Genomic DNA, 23301 nt, shown 5'->3' on the forward strand with positions numbered 1-23301 from the left:
CTGTACAAGGATTTCTCCTTACTCCTATATTTCCCAGTCTCTATATTTCCTAGCCCTCCTGGTTTTGACCCTTCCCTGTCCTGACTCCGTATCCGCCCGCCTGACCACTCTGCCTGTTCTGACCTCGAGCCTGCCTATCCCCTAGTACTGTCCTGACCTCAAGCCTGCCTATCCCCTAGTACTGTCCTGACCTCGAGCCTGCCTATCCCCTGGTACTGTCCTGACCTCGAGCCTGCCTATCCCCTGGTACTGTCCTGACCTCGAGCCTGCCTATCCCCTTGTACTGTCCTGACCTCGAGCCTGCCTATCCCCTAGTACTGTCCTGACCTCAAGCCTGCCTATCCCCTAGTACTGTCCTGACCTCGAGCCTGCCTATCCCCTAGTACTGTCCTGACCTCGAGCCTGCCTATCCCCTGGTACTGTCCTGACCTCGAGCCTGCCTATCCCCTTGTACTGTCCTGACCTCGAGCTTGCCTATCCCCTGGTACTGTCCTGACCTCAAGCCTGCCTATCCCCTAGTACTGTCCTGACCATGAGCCTGCCTATCCCCTTGTACTGTCTGGACTCGGACCTGTTCACTGAACCCCTGTCCTGACCTCGAGCCTGCCTATCCCCTGCCTGTCCTGACCTCGAGCCTGCCTATCCCCTGGTACTGTTTGGACTCTGACCTGTTCACTGAACCCCTGCCTGTCCTGACCTCGAGCCTGCCTATCCCCTGGTACTGTCCTGACCTCAAGCCTGCCTATCCCCTTGTACTGTCCTGACCTCGAGCCTGCCTATCCCCTAGTACAGTCCTGACCTCGAGCCTGCCTATCCCCTGGTACTGTCCTGACCTCGAGCCTGCCTATCCCCTGGTACTGTCCTGACCTCGAGCCTGCCTATCCCCTGGTACTGTCCTGACCTCGAGCCTGCCTATCACCTAGTACTGTCCTGACCTCGAGCCTGCCTATCCCCTGGTACTGTCCTGACCTCGAGCCTGCCTATCCCCTAGTACTGTCCTGACCTTGAGCCTGCCTATCCCCTAGTACTGTCCTGACCTCAAGCCTGCCTATCGCCTTGTACTGTCCTGACCATGAGCCTGCCTATCCCCTGGTACTGTCCTGACCTCGAGCCTGCCTATCCCCTTGTACTGTCCTGACCATGAGCCTGCCTATCCCCTGGTACTGTCCTGACCTCGAGCCTGCCTATCCCCTAGTACTGTCCTGACCATGAGCCTGCCTATCCCCTAGTACTGTCCTGACCTCAAGCCTGCCTATCCCCTTGTACTGTCCTGACCATGAGCCTGCCTATCCCCTGGTACTGTCCTGACCTCGAGCTTGCCTATCCCCTTGTACTGTCCTGACCTCGAGCCTGCCTATCCCCTGGTACAGTCCTGACCTCGAGCCTGCCTATCCCCTGGTACTGTCCTGACCTCAAGCCTGCCTATCCCCTGGTACTGTCCTGACCTCGAGCCTGCCTATCGCCTGGTACAGTCCTGACCTCGAGCCTGCCTATCCCCTTGTACTGTCCTGACCTCGAGCCTGCCTATCCCCTAGTACTGTCCTGACCTCGAGCCTGCCTATCCCCTTGTACTGTCCTGACCTCGAGCCTGCCTATCCCCTGGTACTGTCCTGACCTCGAGCCTGCCTATCCCCTGGTACTGTCCTGACCTCAAGCCTGCCTATCGCCTGGTACTGTCCTGACCTCGAGCCTGCCTATCCCCTGGTACTGTTTGGACTCTGACCTGTTCACTGAACCCCTGTCCTGACCATGAGCCTGCCTATCCCCTGGTACTGTCCTGACCATGAGCCTGCCTATCCCCTGGTACTGTCCTGACCTCGAGCCTGCCTATCCCCTGGTACTGTCCTGACCTCGAGCCTGCCTATCCCCTGGTACTGTCCTGACCTCGAGCCTGCCTATCCCCTGGTACTGTTTGGACTCTGACCTGTTCACTGAACCCCTGTCCTGACCTCAAGCCTGCCTATCCCCTGGTAATGTCCTGACCTCGAGCCTGCCTATCCCCTGGTACTGTCCTGACCTCGAGCCTGCCTATCCCCTGGTACTGTCCTGACCTCGAGCCTGCCTATCCCCTAGTACTGTCCTGACCTCGAGCCTGCCTATCCCCTAGTACTGTCCTGACCTCGAGCCTGCCTATCCCCTGGTACTGTCTTGACCTCGAGCCTGCCTATCCCCTGGTACTGTCCTGACCTCGAGCCTGCCTATCCCCTGGTACTGTCCTGACCTCAAGCCTGCCTATCCCCTGGTACAGTCCTGACCTCGAGCCTGCCTATCCCCTGGTACTGTCCTGACCTCGAGCCTGCCTATCCCCTGGTACTGTCCTGACCTCGAGCCTGCCTATCCCCTGGTACAGTCCTGACCTCGAGCCTGCCTATCCCCTGGTACTGTCCTGACCTCAAGCCTGCCTATCCCCTGGTACTGTCCTGACCTCGAGCCTGCCTATCGCCTGGTACAGTCCTGACCTCGAGCCTGCCTATCCCCTTGTACTGTCCTGACCTCGAGCCTGCCTATCCCCTAGTACTGTCCTGACCTCGAGCCTGCCTATCCCCTTGTACTGTCCTGACCTCGAGCCTGCCTATCCCCTGGTACTGTCCTGACCTCGAGCCTGCCTATCCCCTGGTACTGTCCTGACCTCAAGCCTGCCTATCGCCTGGTACTGTCCTGACCTCGAGCCTGCCTATCCCCTGGTACTGTTTGGACTCTGACCTGTTCACTGAACCCCTGTCCTGACCATGAGCCTGCCTATCCCCTGGTACTGTCCTGACCATGAGCCTGCCTATCCCCTGGTACTCGAGCCTGCCTCCCCCTGGTACTGACCTCGAGCCTGCCTATCCCCTGGTACTGTCCTGACCTCGAGCCTGCCTATCCCCTGGTACTGTCCTGACCTCACTGAACCCCTGCCTGCCTATCCCCTGGTACTGTTTGGACTCTGACCCCTGGTACTGTCCTGACTGACCCCTGTTCACCTCGAGCCTGAATCCCCTGGTACTGTCCTGACCTCAAGCCTGCCTATCCCCTGGTACTGTCCTGACCTCGAGCCTGCCTATCCCCTGGTACTGTCCTGACCTCGAGCCTGCCTATCCCCTGGTACTGTCCTGGTTTGGACTCTGACCTGGTTTATGAACTCTCGCCTGTCCCTGACCTGCCGTTTGCCTAGCTCTTTTGATATAATAAATATCGGAGCTCAACCATCTGCCTCCTGTGTCTGCATTGGGGTCTCACCTTGTGCCCTTATAGGTTGAGAAAATGCCAAGAGTGTGCAAAGCTGTAATCAAGGCAAAGGGTGGCTATTTTGAAAAATCTAAAATCTAAAATATATTTTGATTTGCTTACACATGATTCCATATGTGTTGTTTCATAGTGTTGATGTCTTCACTATTATTCTGCAATGTAGAAAATAGTAAAAAAATATATGTATAATTGAATTAGTAAGCGTCCAAACTTTTGACTGGTACTGTACGTTTCAGAATGCAGTAGATAGATGAATGATCTTAGAGATGAATCTCTAGTGACTTCAACAGAGGAAGACTTCAAATCCAAGTGTATCCTGCAGTAGTTTCCTTTAACACTGAGCATCTTGAGGCTTCTCCTCCCACAAGTCCTTTGCTTCACTCATTTTCTCTCTCTCATCTCTCTCGCTCATATCTCTGTCTCTCTCTTTTTCAGCTTCACAGAGTACTTTCTCTCCCATCTCTTTCTCGCTCTCCTTCTCAGCATAAAATACAGAAGCACTTCACGGTAAAAGACAGAAACGGAGTTAACTCTTTGACAAAGATTTATTTTCACTTTGGATCGAGTAAAAAAAATAAATGCTTTGACATATTTTCGAGCCGGTCAAACGGGGTGTTAGCGACACTCTGTGCGAGACTATATAATCTGTGTGATGAAATAAACGTTCAACTCCTCAGGTCAGGGAAATGGGAGATGAAACTACCTGCTGACAGTCCAGCGGATTTATTCCCTTCATCCACTTGTAGAAAAAAGAATGACAAGAGGAAAAAATGTAAATGTAAAAAAACAATCTTAAAGAGTGATAGCTCGCCGTCCGTTTCCACAATGAAGAGCGTCCCCTGTAAATCAGTCGCGGGTTAATAAAGTTGTCATCTGTTGATATTCCAGAAAAGAAAGAAAGAGGTGAACAGCTAGAGATACATACACTACATGACCAAAAGTATGTGGACAACTGCTCGATTTTATACACCTGTCAGCAACAGCTGAAACAGCCAAATCCATTCATTTGAAGGGGTGTCCACATACTTTGTATATATAGTGTATGACACAGTCTCCTTATTTTCTTTCTTTATTTTTGTGTCGGGGGGCGTATTCTTGGCATCTGGTTATAAAGTATCAATATTTTGACTTCCTAGGGGTTGTAAGGAGGCCCTGTTCACTCATGTCTTCCGGCACTATGGGGACATAGTCTCTGATAGGCTCCTCAGTTCACGTCCAGGGTCTGGAGAGCATTCATGGAACTTCTGGGGGTCTCGGTCAGCCTCACCTCAGGTTTCCACCCCGAGAGTAACGGGCAGGTGGAGAGAGTCAACCAGGATGTGGGTAGGTTTCTGAGGTCATATTGCCAGGACCGGCCGGGGCAGGGAGCGGCGTTTATCCCCTGGGCAGAGATGGCCCAAAACTCACTCCGCCCCTCCTCCACTAACCTCTCTCCTTTCCAGTGCGACTGGGGTATCAGCTGGATCTGGCACCATGGCATCAGAGCCAGATTGAAGCTCCTGCGGTGGACGAATAGTTCAAGCGCTCAGAGGAGACCTGGGACGCCACCCATGTACATCTACAACGGGTCGTGAGGCGGCAAAAAGAGGGCGCTGACCGCCACCGCAGTGAGTATCTCTCTCTCTCTCTCTCTCTCTCTCTCTCTCTCTCTCTCTCTCTCTCTCTCTCTCTCTCTCTCTCTCTATAACTCTCTCTCTATAACTCTCTCTCTCTCTCTCTCTCTCTCTCTCTCTCTCTCTCTCTCTCTCTCTCTCTCTATAACTCTCTCTCTCTCTCTCTCTCTCTCTCTCTCTCTCTCTCTCTCTCTCTCTCTCTCTCTCTCTCTCTCTCTCTCTCTCTCTCTCTCTCTCTCTCTCTCTCTCTCTCTCTCTCTCTCTCTCTCTCTCTCTCTCTCTCTCTCTCACTCACTCACTCACAGCATACCTGAAGTGGCTGACAAACAGACAGATGTACGTACAGATGGACAGACCAGACAGACAGAGACGTGGTGACACACAAATCACACACGTCACCCGTTCTGAGTCACAACCTGATGACAGAGTCCCAGTCGTGTGTCATCCTCTGGCTAGCATGCTCACAGGATACACACATCATACCCTGTCTCCTTAAATCACACACACACACTCTTAATCACGCAAACAAACTAAAACATGCACACTCAGACACTGGTGATTGGCCATTTATTGGAGCAAGTGACTGTGTTGTCAAAAGCATGAAACCACATTTCCTTTTCTTCTTCATGTGATTGTTATTTTGTCTCCTGTTTCCTCTCAATCTCCCAGCAATTAAAATCAATCAGGAATCGGATTGGCCTGTCTCTGAGGAGCCAATACAAGATGGCTGCCTGACAGAGGGCAAGAGAGAGTTCCTACGTCCCAAATTGCATTCTATTCCCTATATAAGTGCACCACTTTTGTCCAGGGACCATAGGAGTAGTGCACGATGTAGGGAAAAGGATGCCATTTGGGGGAGAGATGGCATCACATCAGTATTCATGGACAACATGCATCCATCTACATGTCCCATCAATCCACCAGGAGAGAGAGTGAGAGAGAGAGAGAGAGGCCCACCTCTGCTACCTGTGTGGCTGAATGAGAAGCACCCTATCAGGGCTTGGTGATGGACAGCCTTTTGCTGATCCGTCTTCTTCTTTTCTCACGTTGGTGTTGGTTCTCACTTCAAAGCACACACATTCACAGCACACACATTCACAGCACACACATTCACAGCACACACATTCACAGCACACACATTCACAGCACACACATTCACAACACACACACATTCACAGCCCACACATTCACAGCACACACATTCACAGCACACATTCACAGCACACACATTCACAACACACACACATTCACAGCACACACATTCACAGCACACACATTCACAGCACACACATTCACAGCACACACATTCACAGCACACACATTCACAGCACACACATTCACAACACACACACATTCACAGCACACACATTCACAGCACACACACACATTCACAACACACACACATTCACAGCACACACATTTACAGCACACACACACATTCACAGCACACACATTCACAGCACACACATTCACAACACACACATTCACAACACACACACATTCACAGCACACACATTCACAACACACACACATTCACAGCACACACATTCACAGCACACACACACATTCACAGCGCACACATTCAAAGCACACACATTCACAGCACACACATTCGCAGCACACACATTCACAGCACACACATTCACAACACACACACATTCACAACACACACACATTCACAACACACACATTCACAGCACACACATTCACAACACACACATTCACAACACACACACATTCACAACACACACACATTCACAACACACACATGAAAATGCCAGGCGGCCAGGACACAACAGCAAATGTTCACGCTTTGAAATACTACTAAATACATCCATGAGAGGGTGAGATTGAAGAGAGGATGGGGAATGGGTAGAGGTCGAGGGAATGGGGGAGAAATATGTGTTTGTGTGCTGCTTCTGTGCACATGTGTGTGCTTGTGTGTGTGTGTTTTGTCTGTGAATTTGTGCCTGCGTTCGTGCGTGGGTCCAAGGAGAATTATAGGCAGGAAGGAGGGAGCCATGATGAAGTATAAAACCAAGATGGAGGATATAATAGAAAAGGCAATAAAAGGTGTGAAGGATTATGGGTAGGTGGTGGAGAGGACCATTTCAGTCTGAAATTCAATCCCCCACGCATCAACTCCTACACACACACATCTATGTATAAACACAAACACACAGACACACACCGATGCTATATTGCTATTGATCAACAGCTGCTATCAGAGATCGAGAGGCATGTTGCTCCCTGTGAGAGCTCAAAAAGAGAACATTCCACTATATCATATAAAAAACATGAGAAAACGCACAGGGAACCTCATCGGAAAAGCAGACAGGAAGCAGCAAGCCATACTGATAGGATGGCAGGGGTAGAGTCCAAAATGGCACCCTATTTATGATAGTGCACTACTTTTGACCAAGTGTCTGGTCAAAAGTAGTGCGCTTTGTAGGGTATAGGGTGCCATGTGGATAGAATTGTCGTGATAGGACAGATGAATCCACTGGAGGTAGAATGTATTACTGTAGTTATGCTCTGTACTGGGGCGGCAGGGTAGCCTAGTGGTTAGAGCGTTGGACTAGTAACCGAAAGGTTGCAAGTTTGAATCCCCAAGCTGACAAGGTACAAATCTGTCGTTCTACCCCTGAACAGGCAGTTACCCACTGTTCCTAGGCCGTTATTGAAATTAAGAATGTGTTCTTAACTGACTTGCCTAGTAAAATTAAATAAAAAATAAAAAACTGCTGTATTACTGTAGTTATACTCTGTACTGCTTTTTTACTGTAGTTATACTATGTACTTTCATATTACTGTAGTTATACTATGTACTGTCATATTACTGTAGTTATACTATGTACTTTCATATTACTGTAGTTATACTATGTACTTTCATATTACTGTAGTTATACTATGTATTGTCTTATTACTGTAGTTATACTATGTATTGCCTTATTACTGTAGTTATACTATGTATTGCCTTATTACTGTAGTTATACTATGTATTGCCTTATTACTGTAGTTATACTATGTATTGCCTTATTACTGTAGTTATACTATGTATTGCCATATTCCCTCTCTCACTCTCTCCCCTCCCTCTCTCCCTATGTCCTTCTCTCCCTGCACCCCTCTCTCCCTGTCACCCTCCATCCCTCTCTGTCTCTCCTTTCACTTCTTATACATCCTTGCCCTTGGGAGTCTTTGCTCTTGTGTTTCCTCTGGCCCTCAAGCTGGGACTGGGATTAGAGTATGTGTGTGTAGGTGCCTCCTCCCTGGGCGTGGGAGTAGACGAGTGTGTCCCCCTGCTGGGGGTGGGATAGACCTTGGTGGGAAACTAACCCTCATGCCCCTTGGACATGATGGTGACTTGGTAACCCACGGAGACAGACACTCGAGCACGACTTGGAATCTTTGTGCTCCACAGCCATTCCGGAATACTTATGTTGCTAGGTTATATGCTCTGCTCTGTGAGGGGGAAATGGAATAGGTCATGGAAAAGGACCAGTATTCTGACCAAAATGTGGACGGGAGACTTGTATTAGATTTATGCACAGTATATTTTCATAGGTTTGATTCATAGCAAAGTAGACTACCAAACAATATATATATATTATTTATAGTTTGCATAAATACATTCAACACAATAAAGTATCTGTATCCTATGCAAACCCTACCATATCTATCTTCCTGTTTATCCTTCTCAGTCTTCCTGAGTGTGCCTGTGGCCTGGATCTGAGGTCCTCTCTGCTGCTTCCTCTACCCACAGAAAGCAACACTTGGCCTGTGTACTAATTCTCTCAGATCCCTCCAACTCTGTAGCTCTGGAGCTAAAACATATATTTTTTTACATTGTCACCAATTCAGGCATTTTTTAGAACTGCGTTTGGAGATAGGAAGGAGAGAGGAGATAAGGAGGGAGGAGAGATAAGGAAGGAGGAGAGGGAGGGAGATAATGTTTGAGAGAGGGAAGGAGGAGAGAGAAATGGGGAGGAGGGAAGAGTGGGAGGAAGGAGGAGAAAGAGGGAGGGAGGGTTTGAGAGAGGGAAGGATGAGAGAGATGGGGGGAGGGAAGAGGGGGAGAGATGGGGAGGTGGGAGGAGGGGGAGAGATGGGGAGGAAGGAGGAGAAATGGGGATGAGAGAGGGAGAGAAGAGAGATGAGGAGGGAGGGAGAGATGGGGAGGAAGGAGGAGAAAGAGGGATGAGAGATATGGAGGGAGGGAGGGAGATATGGAGGAAGAGAGATAGGGTTTGAGAGAGGGAAGGATGAGAGATAGGGAGGAGGAAGGAGGGGGGAGAGATGGGGAGGAGGGAGGAGAGATAGAGAGGAGAAAGGGGAATGTGAAATAGGGAGGTTAGAGAGATAAGGAGGAGAGATTGGGCGGGAGGAGAGATATGGAGGGATGGAGGGAGGGATGGGGAGGAGAGAGGGAGGGAGATGGGAGGAGGGTTGGAGGGAGGGAAGGTGGAGAGATGGGGAGGAGAGATGAGAGATAGGGAGGAGAAAGAGGGATGAGAGATTGGGAGGAGGGAGGAGAGATAGGGAGGGAAGAGTGATAGGGAGGGAGGAGAGATGGAGGGATGGAGGGACGAGAGATAGGGAGAGGAGATAGGGTGGGAAGAGAGATGGGGAGAAGGGAGGAGAGATATGGATGAGGGAGGAGAGAGATGGAGGAGCGAGATGGAGGGAGGGGAGGAGAGGGAGGGAGGGAGGAGGGAGGGAGGGAGGGAGGGGGGATGGAGGGAGGGAGGGAGGGAGGGGAGGGAGGGAGGGAGGGGAGGGAGGGAGGGAGGGGGAGGGAGGGAGGGAGGGAGGGAGGGAGGGAGGGAGGGAGGAGAGATATGGAGGCACGGAGGGAGGGTGCAGAGAGTGGGAGATTCTTCCGAGAAGATCCCCAAGTTTCGGCATGCATATTTCTGCCAGATTTTAAAATCCTCCTTCAAGCACACATACATGGACACACACACATGGACACACACACATGGACACACACACTCATATATAGGCCTAAACAGTCCCATGGACCCCCTCTGCCTCCGGCCCAGTTTTCTGGTTTCTCTGGCTCTGGCTTGATCATTGTGAGATCTCTCCTGAGTGGTACGGCCATGTCTCACAATCTCCACTCATATTAATCTCTCTTTCACACACCCACACACACACACACACACACACACACACACACACACACACACACACACACACACACACACACACACACACACACACACACACACACACACACACACACACACACACACACACAAACAAACATACACAAAAACACACACGAATAACCTCTGGTCTCCCATGGAGAGAACAGTAATCAGGAAGTAAACATAACACTCCTCCGTTCCAGACATTATGATGAGCCGTCCTGCCCTCGGCAGCCTCCACTGTTCACATATCATACATCCACTGATTTTATTTGTAATATTATTGCAAACTTTTCATAGGCTTCCACACAAAAACAGAGCTTTTAGTACTCTTTTTAATTAACAGTCAGATTAAATCTGCACGTTTCAAAGACATAATCAGTGTCAGGGTTGTTTCCTGAAAACACCTTGTCGATAAACATTGATAGTAATGTGTTCAACCGCAAGATTGTCAATTGGTTGTGTATAGTTGTAATGCATAATGAGTTGTAATGTGTGTGTGTATGCGCGTGTGCTTCTGTGCGTGTGTGTGTGTGTGTGTGTGTGTGTGTGTGTGTGTGTGTGTGTGTGTGTGTGTGTGTGTGTGTGTGTGTGTGACACAGACATTTGTCAGTGTGTGAGAGGACAGTGTGTGTGGTTGGGGGTAACATAACATAAACATAACACTGTGTTATGATGAGTGCCCTGTGTTCACACATCATACATCCACTGATTTTATTTGTGAAACTTTTCATAGGCTTCCACACAAAAACAGAGCTTTTAGTACGTCAGATTAAATCTGCACGTTTCAAAGCGTGTCAGGGTTGTGTGAAAACACCTTGTGTGTGTGTAATGTGTGTGATTGTCAATTGTGTGTGTGTTGTAATGCATAATGAGTTGTAATGTGTGTGTGTGTGTGTGTGTGTGTGTGTGTGTGTGTGTGCGTGCGATTGTGTGTGTGTGTGTGTGTGTGTGTGTGTGTGTGTGTGTGTGTGTGTGTGTGTGTGTGTGTGTGTGTGTGTGTGCGTGCGTGCGTGTGATTGTGTGTGTGTGCGTGTGTGCGTGCGTGTGTGTGTGTGTGTGTGTGTGTGTGTGTGTGTGTGTGTGTGTGTGTGTGTGTGTGTGTGTGTGTGTGTGTGTGTGTGTGTGTGTGTGTGTGTGTGTGTGTGTGTGTGTGTGTGTTGTGTGTGTGTGTGTGTGTGTGTGTGTGTGTGTGTGTGTGTGTGTGTGTGTGTGTGTGTGTGTGTGTGTGTGTGTGTGTGTGTGTGTGTGTGTGTGTGTGTGTGTGTGTGTGTGTGTGTGTGAAGGAGATGGAGGTGAGTCCTACCTTGTTGTATCTGCCGACAGCAGCAATCCCAGAAGGCCTTGGTCTGGAAAGATGATGTCCACTGGTGTCTAACGCTCCTCTCTCTCACACTCAGCATTTATTCTCTTCTACATGCCTGAGAGAGAAAGGGGGAGAGGGCGAGAACGAGAGAGAGAGAGAGAGAGAGAGAGAGAGAGAGAGAGAGAGAGAGAGAGAGAGAGAGAGAGAGAGAGAAGAGAGAGAGAGAGAGAGAGAGAGAGAGAGAGAGAGAGAGAGAGAGAGAGAGAGAGAGGAAGAGTTTTTGTTAATTCCCACGGGGATAGGTTGTGTGTTCGGACCTTGTCTTTAAGCTGTGTCGATATCAGCTAATGATCATCACCTCTGTCTGTACGTGAAGGTAAACATGGACACACACCGAGTTCACACACACACACACTGAGGTAGGGGGTCAATGTATATGTGGACTGGTGAATGAGCAGAGAATGGTAGAGACACAGAAACACAGACACACAGTAGACACACAGACACACAGTAGAAACACAGTAGAAACACAGACACACAGTAGAAACACAGTAGAAACACAGACACACAGTAGAAACACAGTAGAAACACAGGAGAAACACAGACACACAGTAGAAACACAGTAGAAACACAGACACACAGTAGAAACAGAGAAACACAGTAGAAACAGAGAAACACAGTAGAAACACAGTAGAAACACAGACACATAGTAGAAACACAGTAGAAACACAGACACACAGTAGAAACAGAGAAACACAGTAGAAACACAGTAGAAACACAGTAGAAACACAGACACACAGTAGAAACACAGTAGAAACACAGACACACAGTAGAAACATAGTAGAAACACAGACACACAGTAGAAACAGAGAAACACAGTAGAAACACAGTAGAAACACAGACACACAGTAGAAACACAGACACACAGTAGAAACAGAGAACCACAGTAGAAACACAGAACCACCGTAGAAACACAGTAGAAACACAGTAGAAACACAGACACACAGTAGAAACACAGACACACAGTAGAAACAGAGAAACACAGTAGAAACACAGATACACAGTAGAAACACAGACACACAGTAGAAACACAGACACACAGTAGAAACAGAGAAACACAGTAGAAACACAGTAGAAACACAGTAGAAACACAGACATACAGTAGAAACACAGTAGAAACACAGTAGAAACACAGACACACAGTAGAAACACAGACACACAGTAGACACGTTGAGGAAACACAGTAGAAACACAGTAGAAACAGTAATAGTGACCATGTATTGGCAGTATAGAGACATATAATAAGGATGACTGTACAATTGTACTGTGTAGTAAATGTTTAGAACTGAAACTTGGAAGAGATAAGGTTGACTTTACCCCACACCGACTTTCATCAATTCACTGGCCTTGCACAGACTGCAGCGACTCAATTCAAAACCATTTATTTTCTCTCTCCGTCTATCACTCACTTTCACTCTCTCTTTTTCATACAATCTCTCTCATTCTCTCTCGGTGTCTCCTGGTTGAACACTTTCTTCTCATCTCTCTCGCTCTCTCCCCTTTCCCTCTCCCCTCCATCCCTGTGCCACTCTCTCTCTCTCTCCCTCCCTCCTTCCCTCTCCCCTCCCTCCCTCCCTCCGCTTTTCTCTCTCTCTCTCTCTCTCCCTCCCCATCTCCCTCTACCTCTCTTTCACCATCACTCCCTCTCTCTCTCCCTCTCTCCCTCCCTCCTTCCCTCTCCCTCCCTCCCTCCCAGAGCGACCCTCCCTCCCTCCCTCCGCTTTTCTCTCTGTCTCTCTACCTCCCCTTTCCCTCCCCACTACCCCCGCTCTCTCTCCCTCTCTCCCTCCCCCTTTTTCCTTCCCTCCCTCCTCCCTCCATCTCTCTCTGAAAGCTTAGTGTTTGATCTGAGGCTGATAAGAGCAGTCTCTTCCTCACTTTGTCACACCTCTCTTTGAACCTCACAGTTTAGCAGGGGGTTTTAGCCAAGGGCTAAAGTCAACTGCTGATGCATGTAAAAAGGGCTTAATAAATACAATTTAATTGATTGATTGATTCAAACTACACGCAACTATGCACACACTCACGCAATCACACACACACGCACGCACGCACGCACGCACACACACACACACACACACACACACACACACACACACACACACACACACACACACACACACACACACACACACACACACACACACACACACACACACACACACACACACACACACACACACACACATCACCTATTACCCCTCTGTGAGTAGTTCTACATTAAACAGGCTCTGTGTGTGTGTGTGTGTGTGTGTGTGTGTGTGTGTGTGTGTGTGTGTGTGTGTGTGTGTGTGTGTGTGTGTGTGTGTGTGTGTGTGTGTGTGTGTGTGTGTGTGTGTGTGTGTGTGTGTGTGTGTGTGTGTGTGCGTGCGTGTGTGTGTGTGCGTGTGTCCGTGTGTGCGTGTGTCCGTGTGTGCGTGTGTGCGTGTGCGTGTGCGTGTGCGTGTGTGAGTGTGTGAGTGTGTGTGTGTGTGTAGTAATGATGTACGCTATACCAGTGCCACGGTAATATCACGGTACTAAAACGTCATGATACTTATCATACCAACATTTTAGAATACCGTAGTACCGTTTCATATGATACAACCGACTTTAACATCTCTACCGATCTACAGAACATACTGCCATCTGTTATAAAATGTTTATGAAATCATATTTGTTGATAAATTCAGGTCAATTTGAACAACAGCCACTAGTCCCGAGGACATTCACAGTATTAGGTAAGACTGTCGTCTCTTCTTGTGCACCAGAGGCATGAAATAATCTACAATCAACACTTAATTTAGATATGTTAGTGTAGGTTTAACGCAGTGTTTTTCCCCCTGACTGACACACAGATCACGATGCAGTGTTTCCCCCTGACTGACACACAGATCACTATGCAGTGTTTTCCCCCTGACTGACACACAGATCACAGATCACGATGCAGTGTTTTCCCCTGACTGACACACAGATCACAGATCACTATGCAGTGTTTCCCCCTGACTGACACACAGATCACTATGCAGTGTTTTCCCCCTGACTGACACACAGATCACTATGCAGTGTTTTCCCCTGACTGACACACAGATCACAGATCACTATGCAGTGTTTCCCCCTGACTGACACACAGATCACAGATCACTATGCAGTGTTTTCCCCCTGACTGACACACAGATCACAGATCACTATGCAGTGTTTTCCCCTGACTGACACACAGATCACAGATCACTATGCAGTGTTTCCCCTGACTGACACACAGATCACTATGCAGTGTTTTCCCCACAGATGACTGACACACAGATCACTATGCAGTGTTTCCCCCTGACTGACACACAGATCACAGATCACTATGCAGTGTTTCCCCCTGACTGACACACAGATCACAGATCACTATGCAGTGTTTTCCCCCTGACTGACACACAGATCACAGATCACTATGCAGTGTTTCTACACCCGTGATTCTACACCTGCATTGCTTGTTGTTTGGGGTTTTAGGCTGGGTTTCTGTACAGCACTTTGAGATATCAGCTGATGTACGAAGAGCTATATAAATACATTTGATTTGATTTGATTTGATCAGTACGCATATATACAGTTGAAGTCAGAAGTTAACATACACTTTAGCCAAATGCATTTAATCATGTAACGTTTTCCACAATTCCTGACATTTAATCCTAGTAAAACTCCCCTGTTTTAGGTCAGTTAGGATCATCACATTATTTTAAAATGTGAAATGTTAGAATAATAGTAGAGAGAATGATTTATTTCAGCTTTTATTTCTTTCATCACATTCCCAGTGGGTCAGAAGGTTACATACACACAATTAGTATTTGGTAACATTGCCTTTAAGTTGTTTAACTTGGGTCAAACGTTTCAGGTTGCCTTCTACAAGCTTCCCACAATAAGTTGGGTGAATTTTGGCCCATTCCTCCTGACAGAGCTGGTGAAACTGAGTCAGGTTTGTAGGCCTCCTTGCTCGCACAGGCCTTTTCAGTCCTGCCCACACATTTTCTGTAAGTGTGAGGTCAGGGCTTTGTGATGGCCACTCCAATACCTTGACTTTGATGTCCTTAAGCCATTTTGCCACAACTTCGGAAGTATGCTTGGGGTCATTGTCCATTTGGAAGACCCATTTGCGACCAAGCTTTAACTTCCTGATGGATGTCTTGAGATGTTGCTTCATTTATATCCACATAATTTTCCCCTCTCATGATGCCATCTATGTTGTGAAGTGCACCTGTCCCCCCCTTCAGCAAAGCACCCCTACAGCATGATGCTGACACCCCCATTCTTCATGGTTGGGATTGAGATCTTCAAGTTGCAAGCCTCCCCCTTTTTTCTCTAAACATAACAATGGTCATTATGGCCAAACAGTTCAATTTTTGTTTCATCAGACCCGAGGACATTTCTCCAAAAAGTACGATCTCTGTCCCCATGTGCAGTTGCAAATCGTAGTCTGTATTTTTTATGGCAGATATAAAATATATATATATATATATATATATATATATATATATAATATATGCCATTTAGCAGACGCTTTTATCCAAAGCGACTTACAGTCATGTGTGCATACATTCTACGTATGGGTGGTCCCGGGGGATCAAACCCACTACCCTGGCGTTACAAGCGCCATGCTCTACCAACTGAGCTACAGAAGGACCAGATATGAAGCAGTGGCTTTTCACATCGATATAGGACTCGTTTTATGTGGATATAGATCATTTTGTACCTGTTTCCTCCAGCATCTTCACAAGGTCCTTTGCTGTTGTTCTGGGATTGATTGGTACTTCTCGCACCAAAGTATGTTCATCTCTAGGAGACAGAACGCATCTCCTTCCTGAGTGGCTGGGTGGTCCCATGGTGTTTATAGTTGTGTACTATTGTTTGTACAGATGAACGTGGTACCTTCAGGCGTTTGGAAATTTCTCCCAAGGATGAACCAGACTTGTGGAGGTCTACAACAATTATTTTTCTGAGGTCTTGGATGATTTATTTAGATTTTCCCATGATGTCAAGAGGCACTGAGTTTGAAGGTAGGCCTTGAAATACATCCACAGGTACACCTCCAATTGACTCAAATGACGTCAATTAGCCTATCAGAAGCTTCTAAAGCCATGACATTATTTTCTGCAATTGTCCAAGCTGTTTAAAGGCACAGTCAACTTAGTGTATGTAAAGTGAAATAATCTGCCTTGTTGGGAAAATGACTTGTGTTATGCACAAAGTAGATGTCCTAACCAACTTGCCAAAACTAAAGTTTGTTAACAAGAAATGTGTGGAGTTAATTGGGGAGGACGGGCTCGCGGTAATGTCAGGAGCAGAATCAGTGGAATGGTATCAAACACGGTTTCTAGGTGTTTGATGCCATTCCATTTGTGCCGTTCCAGCCATTATTATGAGCCGTCCTCCCTTCAGCAGCCTCCACTGATGTACTGTTTATTCCTTCCTCCCATTCCTCCAGCCAAATCACAGCTTGGCCTTTGCAAATATGAGCAATCAGCCATTCTATGCAGTATTCTATTATACGCTGATCAGTGTGACGTTAAATTCAATGTGTTGTATTGAGTCGAAGTGTGAATTCCAGTGAGCAGTTTTTGGAGAACTTGTATAAAAGGTGAACAAGCGTCCAGGGGGACGGGGCGAACAGGATGCCAGGCCACTGATCTTGTTCCACCGTAGTATCGCCATACTACGCCTGCTATCATATCGTCTGTAAAACGTGGGTATGGTTACAAGCCTAGTGTGTAGTACAGTACATCACAGATCTCCACCTCTGCAGTGAATAAATCCAGACATAATGTACAACAGGAAATGGCTCCCAGCCTGTCGGCCGGAACAAAAAGGTACCATGAAATAATGATCCTTCCAGAAACTGGGAAAGGATGGCAACCCACAAAAAATGGACGGCTACGTGAATTCATAATGTTTTAGACAAAAGCTCCCTGGGCGGAACCGGACCACTTAAAACACGTCTTGACAGAAGTGGACAGCTTACGAATGACCCGATAGAAATTAGCGGAATCCATTTTTAAATAGAGGCTGTAGTCTATTCTTCTAGCTCACTCTGGTCACATGTTTGGCTGCTTGTATGAATGTGACAAAGACCACTCTCTGCCATTATTATTGTGTAACATCTCATTCCAACATCGTTCAACCTAACCGACTGGCCAAAACTATTGTTTGTTTAACAAAAATAAATTGTGGTGTGGTTGAAAAAACGAGTTTTAATGACTCCAAGTGTATGTAAACTTCCGACTTCAACTGTAGTATACAACCATAGACAAAACATTATAGGCAGTAAACAGACACACTTATAGATAATATATAATAATAATATATGCCATTTAGCAGACGCTTTTATCCAAAGCGACTTACAGTCATGTGTGCATACATTCTACGTATGGGTGGTCCCGGGGATCGAACCCACTACCCTGGCGTTACAAGCGCCATGCTCTACCAACTGAGCTACAGAAGGACCATAGAGTATAGAGTTGTCCTCAGTTAACCCCGCAGATTGTATGCCCTTGCCTCCCAAGATAGCTGTGCCCCATTCTCGACAATGGCCAGTAGGAGTGAAATGACGTGCCCGAGCTCGTTCTTTTAGGTGTCCAATCCCTGGCTCCATAGCACTTTAAAAAGCCCGGAGGCACCTCTGAGGTTCACTCTTAGTCTCTTTTACCTCCCTCCCTCCCTTCATCTCATCCATCCCTTCATCGTGGCAGCCTGCAACTACTTCTCTCTTTCTCCACTACTCTCTCTCTTCCCTCTTAAGAGTGGAGATGGGAACGGTAGTGGAGAGGAGAGGAGAGGCAAAAACACGAGAGGAGCATGGTGAGGAGAGGAGAGGAGAGGAGGAGGAAGGAGACTAAATGATGAGGAGAGGGGAGAGGAGAGGAGAGGAGAGGAGAGGAGAGGAGAGGAGAGGAGAGGAGGAGAAAAGAGGAGAGGAGGTGAGGACTGAGGCCTGGGGCTTGGAGCAATTTGCTCCCGAGTGGTACAGCGGGCTAAGGCACTGCATCTTAGTGCAAGAGGAATCATCACAGTCCTTGGTTTGAATCCAGGTTGTATCACATCATGCCGTGATTGGGAGTCCCACAGGGCGGGGCAGAATTTGCCCAGGTTTGGTCGGGGTAGGCCATTATTGTAAATAAGAATGAGTTCTTAACTGACTGCCTTGGTTAAATAGGTTACACACACACTGTCTTAGTGCAAGAGGAATCAGGTTTGAAATAAAGGTTACAACAATAATGTTCTATAAAGAATCCAGGTCCTATCAAGATCATTTCCTACGGTTCTTAAGGAACCCATCTATGGTTCTATAAAGAACCCTTTCCTACGTTTCTATAAATAACCCTTTCCTATGGTTCTATAAAGAACCCTTTCCTAAGGTTCTATAAATAACCCTTTCCTAATGATCTATAAAGAATCCTTTCCTAAGGTTCTATAAAGAACCCTTTCGTAAGTTTCTATAAAGAACCCTTTCCTATGGTTCTATAAATAATCATTTCCTAAGGTTCTATAAATAACCCTTTCCTAATGATCTATAAAGAACCATTTCCTAAAGTTCTATAAAGAACCCTTTCCTAAGGTTCTATAAAGAATCATTTCCTAAGGTTCTATAAATAATCATTTCCTAAGGTTCTATAAAGAACCCTTTCCTAAGTTTCTATAAATATCCCTTTCCTATGGTTCTATAAAGAACCCTTTCCTAAGGTTCAATAAAGAACCCTTCTATAAAAAAAAACTTTTAACAAAAGGTTCTATATAGCACAATAAAAAGGTGATGCTATGGTTACAACCCTTATTGGTGCTGTATAGAACCCCTTTGTATGGTTCTTTATGGAGAATGGTAAGAACCTTTCTCAATCTCAATGGTTGTTTCTAGAACCATACAAGGTTTTTTATTCTGGTTTAATAGCCATATTATATTGTTACATTCCATAGGTTTTAGTATCGTGTTTTATTACCAAGTTGAATCAGGTGTGTGTAGAATGATACAGCACCTATATTCTGGTTTAATAGCTGTGTTATATTGTTAAAATTCCATTGTGTTTTATTACCAAGTTGAATCAGGTGTGCTAGCTCTGGAACAGCCGGGGGTCCCTGAGGAGAGAAGAGAGAACTGCTACCGTTCTCAACTGGCCAAACTGTACACGAGTCTTTCACGAGACACCATCACTGGTCATAGTCGTATATAACATGGAATAGTGTAACACAACAGATTAGATCAACCGGAATGACACTCTCACTCTCAGCCATTGAAGGGTGCAAAGGGTTCTTTGGATCAGTATGGTTCCACATAGAATCATCACCCTTCCAAAAAAGAACCTTGAGGTTCCCACACTTTTCTGTGAGTAGACACAACCCAGGAGGAGAGAGAGATGTAGAGACAGAGAGGTGAATGGAGAGAGAGAGAGAACGAAAGATACTGTATACTGAAAGGTAGAGAGAGGGGGAGCGATAAAGAGGAGAAAGAGATGGAGAGAGGGAACCATGAAAAAGAGGGATAGCTCTGGGTCACCCAGGCAAGGGGGGGATTACTGAAATCAAAGCCCCCTCTATGCTGCTCCTCTTGGGTTTATTGTCAAATAACAGCCCCTGGCTTTGGCCTACATACTGCTGCTGAGAGAGAGGCTGTTGGATTGTTCCCTTGACTTAATTCTGAATTAAATTAAACGATGATTTGGGTAGTCATGGCTGGGAACTGAAACTGGGAACTGAGCAATGAGTGATGATGTGTGTGTGTGTGTGTGTGTGTGTGTGTGTGTGTGTGTGTGTGTGTGTGTGTGTGTGTGTGTGTGTGTGTGTGCGTGCGTGCGTGTGTGTGTGTGCGTGCGTGCGTGCGTGCGTGTGTAGTCATATCTACATTATTGTCATAAACATGCTTTCTAAAATAATTCTACATGAACTCATACTGTTTTGTATTTTCCGGTATGGTTTCTATGACAGTATCTATGAATGACATCCTCTATGCGGGACGGTTGAGCTAACGTAGGCTAATAGGATTAGCATGAGGTTGTAAGTAACAATCAAAAAAATCCCAGGATATACACATATCTGATATGTGCAGAAACTGCATTGTCCAATTTACAGTAGCTATTACAGTGAATGAGTCCACATTGTGCCTGGGCTGGAATAATACATTGTGGTCTTTCTGTTGCACTTCAAAGATGATGGTACAAAAAAAACACACAAAAAAACATGTTTTTTTTAAATTGTGTTATATTTTGACAGATCTAATGTGTTATATTCTCCTACAGTCATTTCACATTTCCACAAACTTGAAAGTGTTTCCTTTCAAGAAAATGCACATCCTTGCTTCAGGTGCCTGAGCTACAGGCAGTAAGATTTGGGTATGTCATTTCAGGTGCCTGAGCTACAGGCAGTAAGATTTGGGTATGTCATTTCAGGTGCCTGAGCTACAGGCAGTAAGATTTGGGTATGTCATTTCAGGTGCCTGAGCTACAGGCAGTAAGATTTGGGTATGTCATTTAATATATAATAATAATATATGCCATTTAGCAGACGCTTTTATCCAAAGCGACTTACAGTCATGTGTGCATACATTCTAGGTGCCTGATCGCCCACTACCCTGGGCAAGCGCCATGATTTGAGCTATGAAGGACCAGGTGCCTGAGCTACAGGCAGTAAGATTTGGGTATGTCATTTCAGGTGAAAATTGAAGAACAAAATGAATGGGTCCGTTCCTTAAGAAGATAAACAATAAGACACCAACATGCATCCTTATGGTCCCTTCATCTGAACTCCAACCTAAACACAGTTGAAGTCAGGGCAGTAAACATTCAGGAAAAGCCTGTTGTTCGGGATAAAGTGTATTTAGACAGGCGTTGGGTACGAGAGACACGTTACAGACAAACACAAAGCACTGGACTATTACCAGATTAAATGGACTGTACTGGACTATTACCAGATTAAAGGGAATGCACTGGACTATTACCAGATTAAAGGGACTGCACTGGACTATTACCAGATTAAAGGGAATGCACTGGACTATTACCAGATTAAAGGGAATGCACTGGACTATTACCAGATTAAAGGGCATGCACTGGACTATTACCAGATTAAAGGGAATGCACTGGACTATTACCAGATTAAATGGAATGCACTGGACTATTACCAGATTAAATGGAATGCACTGGACTATTACCAGATTAAAGGGAAAGCACTGGACTATTACCAGATTAAATGGAATGCACTGGACTATTACCAGATTAAAGGGACTGCACTGGACTATTACCAGATTAAAGGGAAAGCACTGGACTATTACCAGATTAAATGGAAAGCACTGGACTATTACCAGATTAAAGGGAAAGCACTGGACTATTACCAGATTAAAGGGAAAGCACTGGACTATTACCAGATTAAAGGGAAAGCACTGGACTATTACCAGATTAAATGGAATGCACTGGACTGTTACTGGACTATTACCAGATTAAAGGGACTGCACTGGACTATTACCAGATTAAAGGGAAAGCACTGGACTATTACCAGATTAAAGGGAAAGCACTGGACTATTACCAGATTAAAGGGAAAGCACTGGACTATTACCAGATTAAAGGGAAAGCACTGGACTATTACCAGATTAAATGGAATGCACTGGACTATTACCAGATTAAAGGGACTGCACTGGACTATTACCAGATTAAAGGGAAAGCACTGGACTATTACCAGATTAAATGGAAAGCACTGGACTATTACCAGATTAAAGGGACTATTACTATTACCAGATTAAAGGGAATGCACTGGACTATTACCAGATTAAAGGGAAAGCACTGGACTATTACCAGATTATAGGGAAAGCACTGGACTATTACCAGATTAAATGGAATGCACTGGACTATTACCAGATTAAAGGGAAAGCACTGGACTATTACCAGATTAAAGGGAACTGTACAGGGACATTACCCTATTAAAGGGAACTGTACATTGACATTACCTTTAAAGGGAATGCACAGGGACATTACCATATTAAAGGGAATGCACAGGGACATTACCATATTAAAGGGAATGCACAGGGACATTACTTGGGAAGACAATGATAACGATGGTGGGCTGGAAATAGCTCACACTTACATTTGGACACACAGACACAGAAATGCATAAACACACCTAATAAAGGGAACTGTACACACACAGACGTGGGAATATGGACATTACCCTTTAAAGGTGAATGCACAGGGACATTTTGGCATTTTAAGGGAATGCACATTATCATAACCTGATGTGTGTGTGTGTGTGAAGACAATGATAACGATGGTGGGCTGGAAATGCTGTGTGTGTTTGGACACACAGACACAGAAATGCATAAACACACTAATACACACACACACACAGTCGTGTGTATAACCAGTGTGAAAGTTAGCATTTTGGCATTTTAGGTAACATTATCATAACCTGATGTGTGTGTGTGTGTGTGTGTTTCTGTGAAATCTAAGCATGCCTAAATATCTTATATTGAGTGATAATAATTCACTTCAAATGTTTGTTTGTTTCTTGTTCTTTCGTACCAAGCTAAGATATCTAACGTCTTCAGTATTGCTTATTTTACCTGCCACCAGACATTATCTCAACACCTGTGGTCAGAATCCAAGATGGCGTCGCAGTCAGACGTCTTGTCGTGTCGTGTCCCTTGTATATATCGTTTTTTTTATTTCTTACATTTTTTTCTCTCCCAATTTCTCACCCAATCCTAAAGTATTTATATTTACTTTGGAACCGGAACCCCTCAACTGAAGCTAGCCAGCTAACTTCCAGCTATCACTACCAGCTATCAGTCAGCAAACCATTGCTAGCGATCTTCAGCTAACCGGTCATCAGCTAACCTTTAGCTCGGAAAGCTCTCGCCAGTTCGAACAACGCGACTCTAACCAGAGCATAACGGACCCATTATTTTTTTTTTTATCCCCGGATTCCCACCGGATTCCCACCGCAAACGCAA

At 46.1% G+C, this 23301-nt stretch overlaps 1 long non-coding RNA gene across 1 annotated transcript in view; it reads right to left on the bottom strand.

Moving 5' to 3' along the window:
- Window positions 1-23301, bottom strand: part of LOC124039376 — a 653822-nt gene that overhangs the window by 492405 nt on the left and 138116 nt on the right. The window contains exon 2 of the long non-coding RNA XR_006839558.1: window positions 11298-11412. This is a non-coding gene — a long non-coding RNA (uncharacterized LOC124039376). The remainder of the gene's footprint in view (window positions 1-11297; window positions 11413-23301) is intronic.

Source organism: Oncorhynchus gorbuscha, linkage group LG07, assembly GCF_021184085.1.
Source record: "Oncorhynchus gorbuscha isolate QuinsamMale2020 ecotype Even-year linkage group LG07, OgorEven_v1.0, whole genome shotgun sequence".
Taxonomy (NCBI): domain Eukaryota; kingdom Metazoa; phylum Chordata; class Actinopteri; order Salmoniformes; family Salmonidae; genus Oncorhynchus; species Oncorhynchus gorbuscha.